Source organism: Oncorhynchus keta, chromosome 26 (assembly GCF_023373465.1).
Source record: "Oncorhynchus keta strain PuntledgeMale-10-30-2019 chromosome 26, Oket_V2, whole genome shotgun sequence".
Taxonomy (NCBI): Eukaryota; Metazoa; Chordata; class Actinopteri; order Salmoniformes; family Salmonidae; genus Oncorhynchus; species Oncorhynchus keta.
In genome coordinates, this window is record NC_068446.1 from 38435643 (window position 1) to 38447257 (window position 11615).

At 41.5% G+C, this 11615-nt stretch overlaps 1 long non-coding RNA gene across 1 annotated transcript; it reads right to left on the reverse strand.

Annotated features, from left to right (window-relative positions):
• Positions 1 to 5478: 5478 nt before the first annotated feature.
• LOC127912236 (uncharacterized) lies at positions 5479 to 6851 on the reverse strand. The gene is made up of 3 exons (XR_008081606.1): positions 6552 to 6851; positions 6078 to 6207; positions 5479 to 6027 (listed from the first exon to the last, which is right to left on the reverse strand). It is a non-coding gene; the product is annotated as an uncharacterized LOC127912236 (long non-coding RNA).
• Between the last annotated feature and the right edge of the window lie 4764 nt (positions 6852 to 11615).

Genomic DNA, 11615 nt, shown 5'->3' on the forward strand with positions numbered 1-11615 from the left:
TAAGCGGATGTGTAGGAGCACAATCCCAATCAGTCAGTTTACTGTAAGCTATTATTCAATGGGGGAATCCTTAACCAGGCACTGGTACAATACTGTGGGTACTGTATGACTTCTGCTTCAGACTGTCACTTAGCAAGAGAAGAAGGGATACCATCTTTCTCAGGTGGAGCTTTTTTCTCCTCTACTCTGTTACAGACTGGATAACTGCCAGCCTTCATGCAAGGTTCCATCCAGTATTGAAACTTTTCGAGGCTAGAAAGAAATGTTTATTGACAGACGTAATCAGACTTGTTTGTAGGTCGCACTCATCTCCCAAATATTGAAAGGAATTTAGGGAAGTCAATCAATAGTGTTTCCTTGTGGTTATTTCTTCCATCTAAGAACGGCCAGATGATGTTTCCGTTGACACTATCCTTTTCCTCTCACTCCAAAACCATGGACATCTTTAGTGTGTACTCAAGCTCCTCCCCTTGCTCCTCTGCAACGCCCATCTCATCAGCCACACCCAGCTTGTCATTGGCCCCACCCTCCTCCCGGTCCATTCCTTCTTTCTCTACCTCAGTCTCACACTTAGCTCCACCTTCCTCATTCCCAGTGGATAAATCAGCAGCTCCCTCATCAGTATTCAAATCAGACCCTACCTCAGCTCCACCTTCATCATCCTCAGCCCCACCCTCCTCCTGGTCAGCCCCACTCTCGTTGGTCGTCTTGGCTGCTCCTCAGTGCTGGTCGCCTGGGAATGGTCACATCCACAGAAGTGCTCTTCCCAGCATGGATGGCGATCTTCTGGGAAACCTAATTCAACCATGGATATATATACACTACCTAATAAAGTTTCCATTTTCATTAACAGACCACTTCTCTACCTCCTCCCGCTGCCACCCGCCTCCTCCACTTTTGGGGCAATGCCGTAATCAATTGGTTGTACTCTTGGATTGAGCAGACCTTTCAGTACAATTTTGATAACTCCATGAAGGACATAACTCCATCATTCCAATTTACAATATTATTTAAGAACAAAATACAATTTTCCCATAAATACAGGTATTTTACCAGCACATTTGAGTTCAGTCATAATATTTGTTGTAATATTTGTTCTATCTTTTCAGGGGGATGAAATTGAAATTGTAGCCAGCTCTGCAATGCTTGTTTGAAAAAGAGATACTTTGAAAAAAAGTATATTTTTCAATTAATCGAAAATGAGACATGGCAATCTGTACAAAGGCAAAAAGACCATTTTTAAAACAATGGAATAGCTTCTCTTAGTAATCTACTTGAGAACCATTTAGCGTTCAAATAAAACTTTTGAATGAGTGAAGCTTTTAGAGAGAGGTTTAGTGCTTTTATTTTTAATAATCTCAACCCATCCAATTCATATTAATTATATAGATAGACACGTTGTATTTTGTCTGGTTTAGCGTCCCAGATAAAGCAAAATATTTTTTGCTCATATGATTTGAAAAACGAATCACCCGGAGTAGGCAGCACCATAAGTAAGTGAGTAAACAGATATAACTAAGGAGTTAATCAGGGCAATTTCTCGATAAATAGACAGGTATTTACCTCTCCATGGTTGCAGGATCTTGTCTATTTCTACAAGTTTTCTATTGAAATTCATTGTGGAGAGCTTATTTATATTTTTTGTGATATGAATACAGAGTATGTCTACTTCATCATCATCCCATTTTATAGGTGAACTATAGGGTAATGTAAAAGTTGTATTTTCTAAGGATCCAATACGTAGTATTGTACACTTATCATAATTAGGTTTGAGTCCAGAGTCCAGAAAAGTTATCTTTAATGAGACATTACAGGGATCTAGCTTGCGGACTTAATATAAAACTTGAGTCATCGGCATACATGGACATCTTTGTTTTTAAGCCTTGGATTTCTAATCCTCTAATGTTGTTATTGGTTATTATTGTTATTGATTTTAATAGCTAGCATTTCAATGGCCACAATGAATAGATATGATGACAGCGGACACCCTTGTTTAACTCCTCTTGACAATTCAAAACTCTCTGAGAAGTCGCCGTTATTTACTATTTTACACCTGGCGTTGCTATACATTATTTTTACCCATTTTATAAGAGAATTGCCGAAATTGAAAAAATCCAGGCATTTATAAATAAAATCCAGTCTTACTTAATTAATTAAAAAATGCCTTTTCAAAATCCGCTATAAATACCATTCCTGGCTTCTTATGTGTTTCATGATGTTCTATTGTTTCTAGTAGTTGTCGTATATTATCTCCAATGTATCGTCCATGTAGAAAATCTGTCTGATCAGGATGAACAATACCTGGTAAAACCCTTTTAATTTTGAGAGCTATGCATTTTGCATCACAACATTGAAGTGTAAGGGGCCTCCAGTTTTTTTTAGGTAGACTGGGTCTTTATATTTGCCATCTGGGTCTTGTTTTAATAATAGAGAAATCAGACCTTACTGCTGAGTACGTGACACACTACAATTTCTATAGGAGTAGTTAAAACATACGTCTACCGGTATGCTATCAAGCCCTGGGGTTTTTATATTATTTGGAAATAATTCCTTACCATAATCTTCATTCAGTGGAAAGGATGAAACAGAAAAGAAAACATCTGCCTAAAATAATTAGCTTCCTCTTTTAAAATATCAAATCAAATTTTATTTGTCACATACACATGGTTAGCAGATGTTAATGCGAGTGTAGCGAAATGCTTGAGCTTCTAGTTCCGACAATGCAGTAATAACCAACAAGTAATCTAACTAACAATTCCAAAACTACTGTCTTATACACAGTGTAAGGGGATAAAAAATATGTACATAAAGATATATGAATGAGTGATGGTACAGAACGGCATAGGCAAAATGCAGTAGATGGTATCGAGTACAGTATATAAATATGAGATGAGTAATGTAGGGTATGTAAACATAAAAGTGGCATGGTTTAAAGTGGCTAGTGAAACATGTATTACATAAAAATGGCAAGATGCAGTAGATGATATAGAGTACAGTATATACGTATGCATATGAGATGAATTATGTAGGGTATGTAACATTATATTAGGTAGCATTGTTTAAAGTGGCTAGTGATATATTTTACATAATTTCCCATCAATTCCCATTATTAAAGTGGCTGGAGTTGAGTCAGTGTCAGTGTGTTGGCAGCAGCCACTCAATGTTAGTGGTGGCTGTTTAACAGTCTGATGGCCTTGAGATAGAAGCTGTTTTTCAGTCTCTCGGTCCCAGCATTGATGCACCTGTACTGACCTCGCCTTCTGGATGATAGCGGGGTGAACAGGCAGTGGCTCGGGTGGTTGTTGTCCTTGATGATCTTTATGGCCTTCCTGTAACATCGGGTGGTGTAGGTGTCCTGAAGGGCAGGTAGTTTGCCCCCGGTGATGCGTTGTGCAGACCTCACTACCCTCTGGAGAGCCTTACGGTTGTGGGCGGAGCAGTTGCCGTACCAGACGGTGATACAGCCCGCCAGGATGCTCTCGATTGTGCATCTGTAGAAGTTTGTGAGTGCTTTTGGTGACAAGCCGAAATTCTTCAGCCTCCTGAGGTTGAAGAGGCGCTGCTGCGCCTTCTTCACAATGCTGTCTGTGTGAGTGGACCAATTCAGTTTGTCTGTGATGTGTATGCCGAGGAACTTAAAACGCACTACCCTCTCCACTACTGTTCCATCGATGTGGATAGGGGGGTGTTCCCTCTGCTGTTTCCTGAAGTCCACAATCATCTCCTTAGTTTTGTTTACGTTGAGTGTGAGGTTATTTTCCTGACACCACACTCCGAGGGCCCTCACCTCCTCCCTGTAGGCCGTCTCGTCGTTGTTGGTAATCAAGCCTACCACTGTTGTGTCGTCCGCAAAATTGATGATTGAGTTGGAGGCGTGCGTAGCCACGCAGTCGTGGGTGAACAGGGAGTACAGGAGAGGGCTCAGAACGCACCCTTGTGGGGCCCCAGTGTTGAGGATCAGCGGGGTGGAGATGTTGTTGTCTACCCTCACCACCTGGGGGCGGCCCGTCAGGAAGTCCAGTACCCAGTTGCACAGGGCGGGGTCGAGACCCAGGGTCTTGAGCTTGATGATGAGCTTGGAGGGTACTATGGTGTTGAATGCCGAGCTGTAGTCGATGAACAGCATTCTCACATAGGTATTCCTCTTGTCCAGATGGGTTAGGGCAGTGTGCAGTGTGGTTGAGATTGCATCGTCTGTGGACCTATTTGGGCGGTAAGCAAATTGGAGTGGGTCTAGGGTGTCAGGTAGGGTGGAGGTGATATGGTCCTTGGCTAGTCTCTCAAAGCACTTCATGATGACGGAAGTGAGTGCTACGGGCGGTAGTCGTTTAGCTCAGTTACCTTAGCTTTCTTGGGAACAGGAACAATGGTGGCCCTCTTGAAGCATGTGGGAACAGCAGACTGGTATAGGGATTGATTGAATATGTCCGTAAACACACCGGCCAGCTGGTCTGCGCATGCTCTGAGGGCGCGGCTGGGGATGCCGTCTGGGCCTGCAGCCTTGCGAGGGTTAACACGTTTAAATGTTTTACTCACCTCGGCTGCCGTGAAGGAGAGTCCGCATGTTTTCGTTGCAGGCCGTGTTGCAGAACACAGGATCCGCGTCGCGAAAATCATATTCTTGGTCGTACTGATGGTGAGTTGACGCTGATCTTATATTCAGTAGTTCTTCTCGACTGTATGTAATGAAACCTAAGATGACCTGGGGTACTAATGTAAGAAATAACACGTAAAAAAACAAAAACCTGCATAGTTTCCTAGGAACGCGAAGCGAGGCGGCCATCTCTGTCGGCGCCGGAGAAGAGAATCATAGATGACTCCGTCTTCAGTAACGAGTAACGAGTTTCTTGCTAATTATTTTTGTTAGCGTTCCTGTATTGGAGATTCAGGAAGAATATTGTGCATTTTTCTCCATATTCCATCCAGTTTGCTTTATTTTTGTAATAGATTACATTAGATCGTTCTTGAATAAGTTCCTCGAGTTCTTTTTGTTTTTCCTCTAACTTATTTTGTATCTCTGTAGTATCGCTTTTATTGCTGTCTACCTGTACTATTAGTTAATGGATGTCCCTTGTTAGTCTTGTCTCTTTAGCCACAAACTGCTTTCTTATTATTGATGAATATTGAATTGAATGACACCTGAAGGTACATTTAAACGTATCCCAAACGATAAGGTGATTTGCTGAACCTATATTATACTGGAAAAATTCAGTTATAAATTATTTTGTCTTAGTTAAAAATAAGTTGTCCTCCAGTAAACTTTGATTAAATTTCCAATATCCCCATCCACATGGAAAATCTATAAGAGTTATGTGAATACCAGTTAGATGATGATCCGATTGCATTCTGTCTCCTATTAAAACTTTTTTCACCTTTGATGCAAGAGAGAAAGAGACAAGAAAGTAGTCAAGACGACTAGCTTGATTAAGTCTCCTTCATGTATATCTCACTAGGTCGGGGTTTTTTAGTCTCCAAATATCCACTATTTCTAATGTGTCCATAATATTTGTGATTTCCTTAAGGGCACGGTGATGATTGTTTGTGGAGTGATTACCTTTACGGTCCATTGAGGTACTTAACACTGTGTTATAGTCTCCTACCATAATGATTAGATCATTTGTTGTCTGTAAGTTCAATAAATTGGTATAAATGTTTTCGAAGAAGTGTGGATCATCCTGATTTGGACCATATAGATTAGTGAGTCAAATCTCTTTTTCGTCCACTTTCTTATTCAAAAGGATCCACCTTCCTTGCGAATCATTCCTGACTATTTGCAGATTCAGATCAAAATCTTTGTTAATTAATATCATCACACCCTTTGAGATCCTTTGTCCATGACAAATTATTTCACCACCCCATTCCTTTTTCCACACAACTTCATCTAAGTATGTAGAGTGAGTTCCCATATTGTTGATTGTGGATGACATATTCAGACAAGTCTTTAATGATGCCATATAAGCAATAAGTGCCACCGTGGTGTGACAACCATTAAATAAGCACAAAAGAAGTATCCCCATATAACAATAGCTGTTGTGTGGTGGAGAAGGGCCCCAGAAAGGGGTTCAATCCCATGATACCTTCCCAGTGTTGGGCCCCCATCTCTGGTGGGGTGACCCCCTCCGCCTGGCGGCCCTCCTGCATCACCCGTGTGATCTCTCTCAGCTGGAGAAGCAGTCTCTCCTCTTGGTCGGCACTCCCCATGTCACCCTGCAGAGAGAGCAGCACATCAAAGCCACAGGTCAGGGTCTTACCATTAGGATTCACCAGTCAATCAATGGGAGTTGCAATTACAGTTGAAAGTACAACTACAGTAATAGTAAAGTAAATACATTGTTCAATCCAGATTGTATTCAATAAAATTAAATGCAAATATTTTTGCCATGAAAAACCATGCGAGGTGGGAAAGGAATGACCCAGATAACTGTTTTTTTTTAAAGTAACAATTTGAATATACTGTTTGTTCTTTCGTATGCAAATAGTATGAATGAGAGAAAGACTGAAGGGAGAATAAATGAGAGAGTTTGGAGGAGAACGGCAGGTAAACAACAAACCTTTTAGAGCTGCAGCTGGCTTTAGACAATCCTCTCCATTACCATCTCTGTCTCCCTCAGCTTATCCTGCAGCTGGCTTTAGACAATCCTCTCCATTACCATCTCTGTCTCCCTCAGCTTATCCTGCAGCTGGCTTTAGACAATCCTCTCCATTACCATCTCTGTCTCCCTCCGCTTATCCTGCAGCTGGCTTTAGACAATCCTCTCCATTACCATCTCTGTCTCCCTCCAGCTTATCCTGCAGCTGGCTTTAGACAATCCTCTCCATTACCATCTCTGTCTCCCTCAGCTTATCCTGCAGCTGGCTTTAGACAATCCTCTCCATTACCATCTCTGTCTCCCTCAGTTTATCCTGCAGCTGAGTCAGCTCACAATCAGCTACAGAAAAGAAGAGAGGGAGAATAAGGAAAGTGCAAGGGTGGGCAAATACTGTACTTTCCAGGCTGGCATTGTCTGAATTGAAGCAGAACTATTTAGATTTCATGTTTTTGAAATTAACTATTTAAAAAGTAGTACTATAAACTGTTGCTGTTTCTTTCTATATAATTATCAATCTTCTTGAAGGGGAATGATCTAAGAATCGTGAGATTAGATTACGGAATACAAACACAGTAACTCACTGATCTTTTTCTTCTGGTTCTCTCCTCTCACTGAGGGAAATCTGGGCTCGGCAGGTACAGCGCCCTTCACCTTTGATGTTATCTATTGAAAACACAATAGGAATATGATTTAAACCGTGCTATAATGTGTCTTTTGAACATACAACACGCCGATCATAAACAAATAGTTTCTGTGAGAATAGGACACAATGGAGTTTGTGTGCATGTGTGTCCTCCTCCTAGTATGTGCATATATGTTTGGATGAGCACAAGTATCAATCAATCAAATTGATTTATAAAGCCCTTTTTTACATCAGCTGATGTCATAAAGTGCTGTACATAAACCCAGCCTAAACCCCCAAACAGCAAGCAATGCAGGTGTAGAAGCACGGTGGCTAGGAAAAACTCCCTAGAAAGGCCAGAACCTAGGAAGAAACCTAGAGAGGAACCAGGCTATGAGGGGTGGCCAGTCCTCTTCTGGCTGTGCCGAGTGGAGATTATAACAGAACATGGCCAAGATGGTCAAATAATTATAATCACAGTGGTTGTAGAGGGTGCAACGGATCAGCACCTCAGAAGTAAATGTCATTTGGCTTTTCATAGCCGATCATTCAGAGTTAAAGACAGCAGGTGCAGTGGAGAGAGTCCAAAACTGCAGGTACTCGATTCAAGATGAGTCTTCAATTAATTTTCAAATCCAAACTTTTGCCTTCAGCCCCATTTCACATTTAAAATGCTAACATGCGAGAGTACTCAAACACAGACTCTCTTTCAAATGCCCATGACTATTGCATGTTGTGTGTGTACCCTATACCAACCCCACAACATCACACCTTAAACGGGAGGTAGAGGAGTTAAAGGAGGATCCCAAAACCATACATGAGGATGATCTGCCCTGCCAGGTTGGACTTGCTCCCAGTCCCTACCCCTGTGCCACCACCACCCTTAGCCCTGGCCTCAGTGTTGTGTGCCCTGGTGGACCCAGCAGCCCTCTGGCCCTGACTGTCCGGAACCAAGTGCCTGTGCACCATGGGAGGAAAGCATCCTGAACCTGCAACGCAAAGGAGGTAGATAAAACCGACACTGTGACCTAATATGCTGACTACACTGGAGCAGCCACTTTATGCCCCACATTTCTGAAGTACCCTGTTAAGGGGAAGGAGACAGAGGTGGCAAGCATAAGGGCTGTCCAGCATGTCTCCTATCCAGAGGTGGTGAGAAGAGAAAGGACTGAAGTGTAATTAAAATGGTAGTAGGAGTAGAGATACTGGACTGCTAACTCTGCAGTGTTCTAAATCAATAGTTGTTTAGTAGTCTGAAAATGTCCGAAACATTAACTTGATTGGCCATGCTGCAGGTCATGTAACAGTTTGTTATATGCAATATGCTTTGTGGACTCAAGCAGACAGATGTTGCTCTCCGGTTTTGTATTGAAATAAAGGTATGGTTGAATGTATTCTGCCACTGCACCGCTACTGCCCCATTCCCTATTTAGTGCAATACCTTTGACTCAGGCCCATAGACCCACATTCACGGTTGAGGCGTAGTCAATGTTATTTGAACTAAAAAAGATACGTCGGTTGTGATACCACCCTATATGGATGTAGCTGGTCATTTCAAAGATAAACCACGATGCATGCATCAAAAAAGTAAATGCAAGTAAAAGGTAAGCCTACGCTCGAACCTATAATAGTTAGCTAGAATAATAAAGATATGTATCATTTTTAGAGCGTAAAACTTACCATCGGTATGTGCACCCTTCTTCCCTCCGCCTCGAAACATTTTCAGAAACCAGAAGAACAACGCAGAACACCCGGCAAGATACGAGCATAACGTTTTGAAATGTTAACATCGACATTGTTACATCCGCAAGGTTGCTTTTGCAGAGATATATAAAAAAAAACTAGAAGATTACACAAACAAGTGAAAACACAAGAGGGTCATATAGATGATGCGTGTCTCCTCAGCATCATTCATTTGTGTACGCTTTCTTGTTCGCTAAAAAAAACTGAAGTGTAACATTTGTTGTAGTGGATGTACCTCTCCAGAAGATGGCGCCAGAGAACCTTCATTTATTTCGACTAAATACATAGAAAGGCTTTGATGGCACTGCATCCCCTTTGTAAGAAATAGCCAAATATGGTAACGTCGTTTTTAAAACTCTTTATACCTGCTATAATTACTGACTCTTTGTGATATATTAGATCAGTGGAGATTTTAGCATGCAATTCTTGGTGGGCAAAAACGTTTTTAGATGCAAGCCAGCAAAGCCATTAAACAATGCATTAATTGCACAATAACGACAATGCATTAATTGCACAATAACGACAATGCATTAATTGCACAATAACGGCATCAAGCGGTGCCCACAAACTATTAGGGCCTATATAAAGCTGTCCCAACAGCAGAGCTTTCTTGTCAGCACCATGGAGTGAATCCTTACCACTGCTACACCTGACTATCAGAAGAGCCTTGTCTGGCAGCGAAACAGTTCATGCAGCCTCGTTTACTGCCTTTTTACAAAACATAGCTGATATGGTTGTCCATCTCTCCCTGGCATATTACATCATTTATGCAGACATTTTTGGACTCACCTTTTTGTGCACAGTGGTCCTTTGTTGGAAAATGTTGTCATCAAAGAAAGATTTACAATTCCGAGTTGGATGACTGTTCAAAATGTATTTTCCCAGTCTGAGCGCGTTTATTCCTCACTACCCAGTTGCAATGCTTGCGGTTAGCCACTGTCACCGATTCCTTCCAAACAAATCATTGTTCAATTTGCAATTTCCAGATTGTTGTGTAATGTTTATGTCCAATGGCCGATGAGCACGATACATTTTATCTATAATTTCTCTTCATTTTTTCTCTTCATATGACAATGATTTAAAAAGGATTTGCCAGTAGATTGTCGACTTGATTTATGATGCTGACTGCTAGCTAAGATTTTGAAAGTAAGATGTTCTGTTCAATCAAAGCTACTGTAGATGACATCATTTTATCTGTGGCCAATGACCTTGAGCCTTCATGGAAGGGTACTTCCAATCTAAGTCTATGGCAGCAACCAAAGGGTTCCCATTCTTGATGTCTAACCTTACTAAAGGAGTGTGACGCAGTGTCCCCATAAGTGACAGAACACTGAGCCAATCACGGTGCAATGCTCCTATTTTCTGCTGGCCTGCCCCATTACCACAGAAAGCACTGAGCTAGACTGAAACACCTGCATTTCAGAGCTGCCTCTTTGTGTTCGGATTTATTAACTCAATGATATATATTTTTGTTGCATTGTTTGCAAACTGATATGTGACACGTATTAATGCCAAAATAACAGGTAAAACAGGCAAGGCCCCACCTGCCCTGAAAGACGGGCCGCCACTGGATTAGATAATGGTACAACTTGGGGAAAGACCTATACAGGTTCATAGGAACTGTCAACCTGGTGCGTTGAAGACTTGGTTGGGACTTTTATCAATTTGATTTGCTCACCCCCTGCGCCCTCTCGCCTCCTTATGAAAATGGTCAAAGTTAATCGAGGACAGTCGGCGAAAGAGAGTGAACATGGATGGAATTGTGCTTGCTTGAAATGAGACGGTCCTTCCCCACTCGCACGTCATTAGTCAAATTGTTTACAGCAGGAGATCCCAAAATAAATGTGTAAACAAGTTAAGGTAGTTGTGCAAGACATTCTATAGATAAAACAATACGTATAATATTGTTTTTAAACTTGTGCATGTTTTTCTCTGACAAAACAAAAGCTGATTCAAAGGGGGTGGCAGATTTAAAACTATTCTGCAATAGGATACACACGAGTATCCTTGATGAAAGGTGGCTATCGAGGAGGGCACTCTCCCGTTTGCCTACTAAAGAATTGACCCACTTCTCGATCACTTATTGGTTCCGGGTCACGGAGGAGAGAGGGCAGGAGAATGTTTTACAAACGAGAATCTCCCTTGGTGTCAAGAATGTGCACCATCCGATCACCCACTCCGTCACTACTTAGTCTGTAGATTCGCCCAGCATACATTGCCCCATAACATTCATTATGATATCAATTATATACATTTGCCATGTAGATACGAATAAACCACTGTTTGTGAATTTTTAGAGAAACTAAGCCACCCTATTCACACTACTGAGACAAGTCAATTTGCGCGAAGACCAGACCAGCTATATTGGTTACAGAGGTGGGACCAAGATACTATTATTTGAGTCACAAGCAAGTTTCAAGTTGAGTTCCAAGTTGAATGGGCTGAGTCTTATGTCACAGTCCAAGTCCTGTATTCTGAGCAAGTCCCGTCACAGGTTTTTTCAAGTCAAGTAAAACAAAATCTATCCATGCAACAACTTGTTCAATTACACATCTTTGTCTGTTCATTGAGACTACCAGACAGCCCTTTCATGATTTTGTCTACAACACATTTTGATGATGTAATTGTGAAATGGGGACCATGTAGCAGTCGTAAGGACA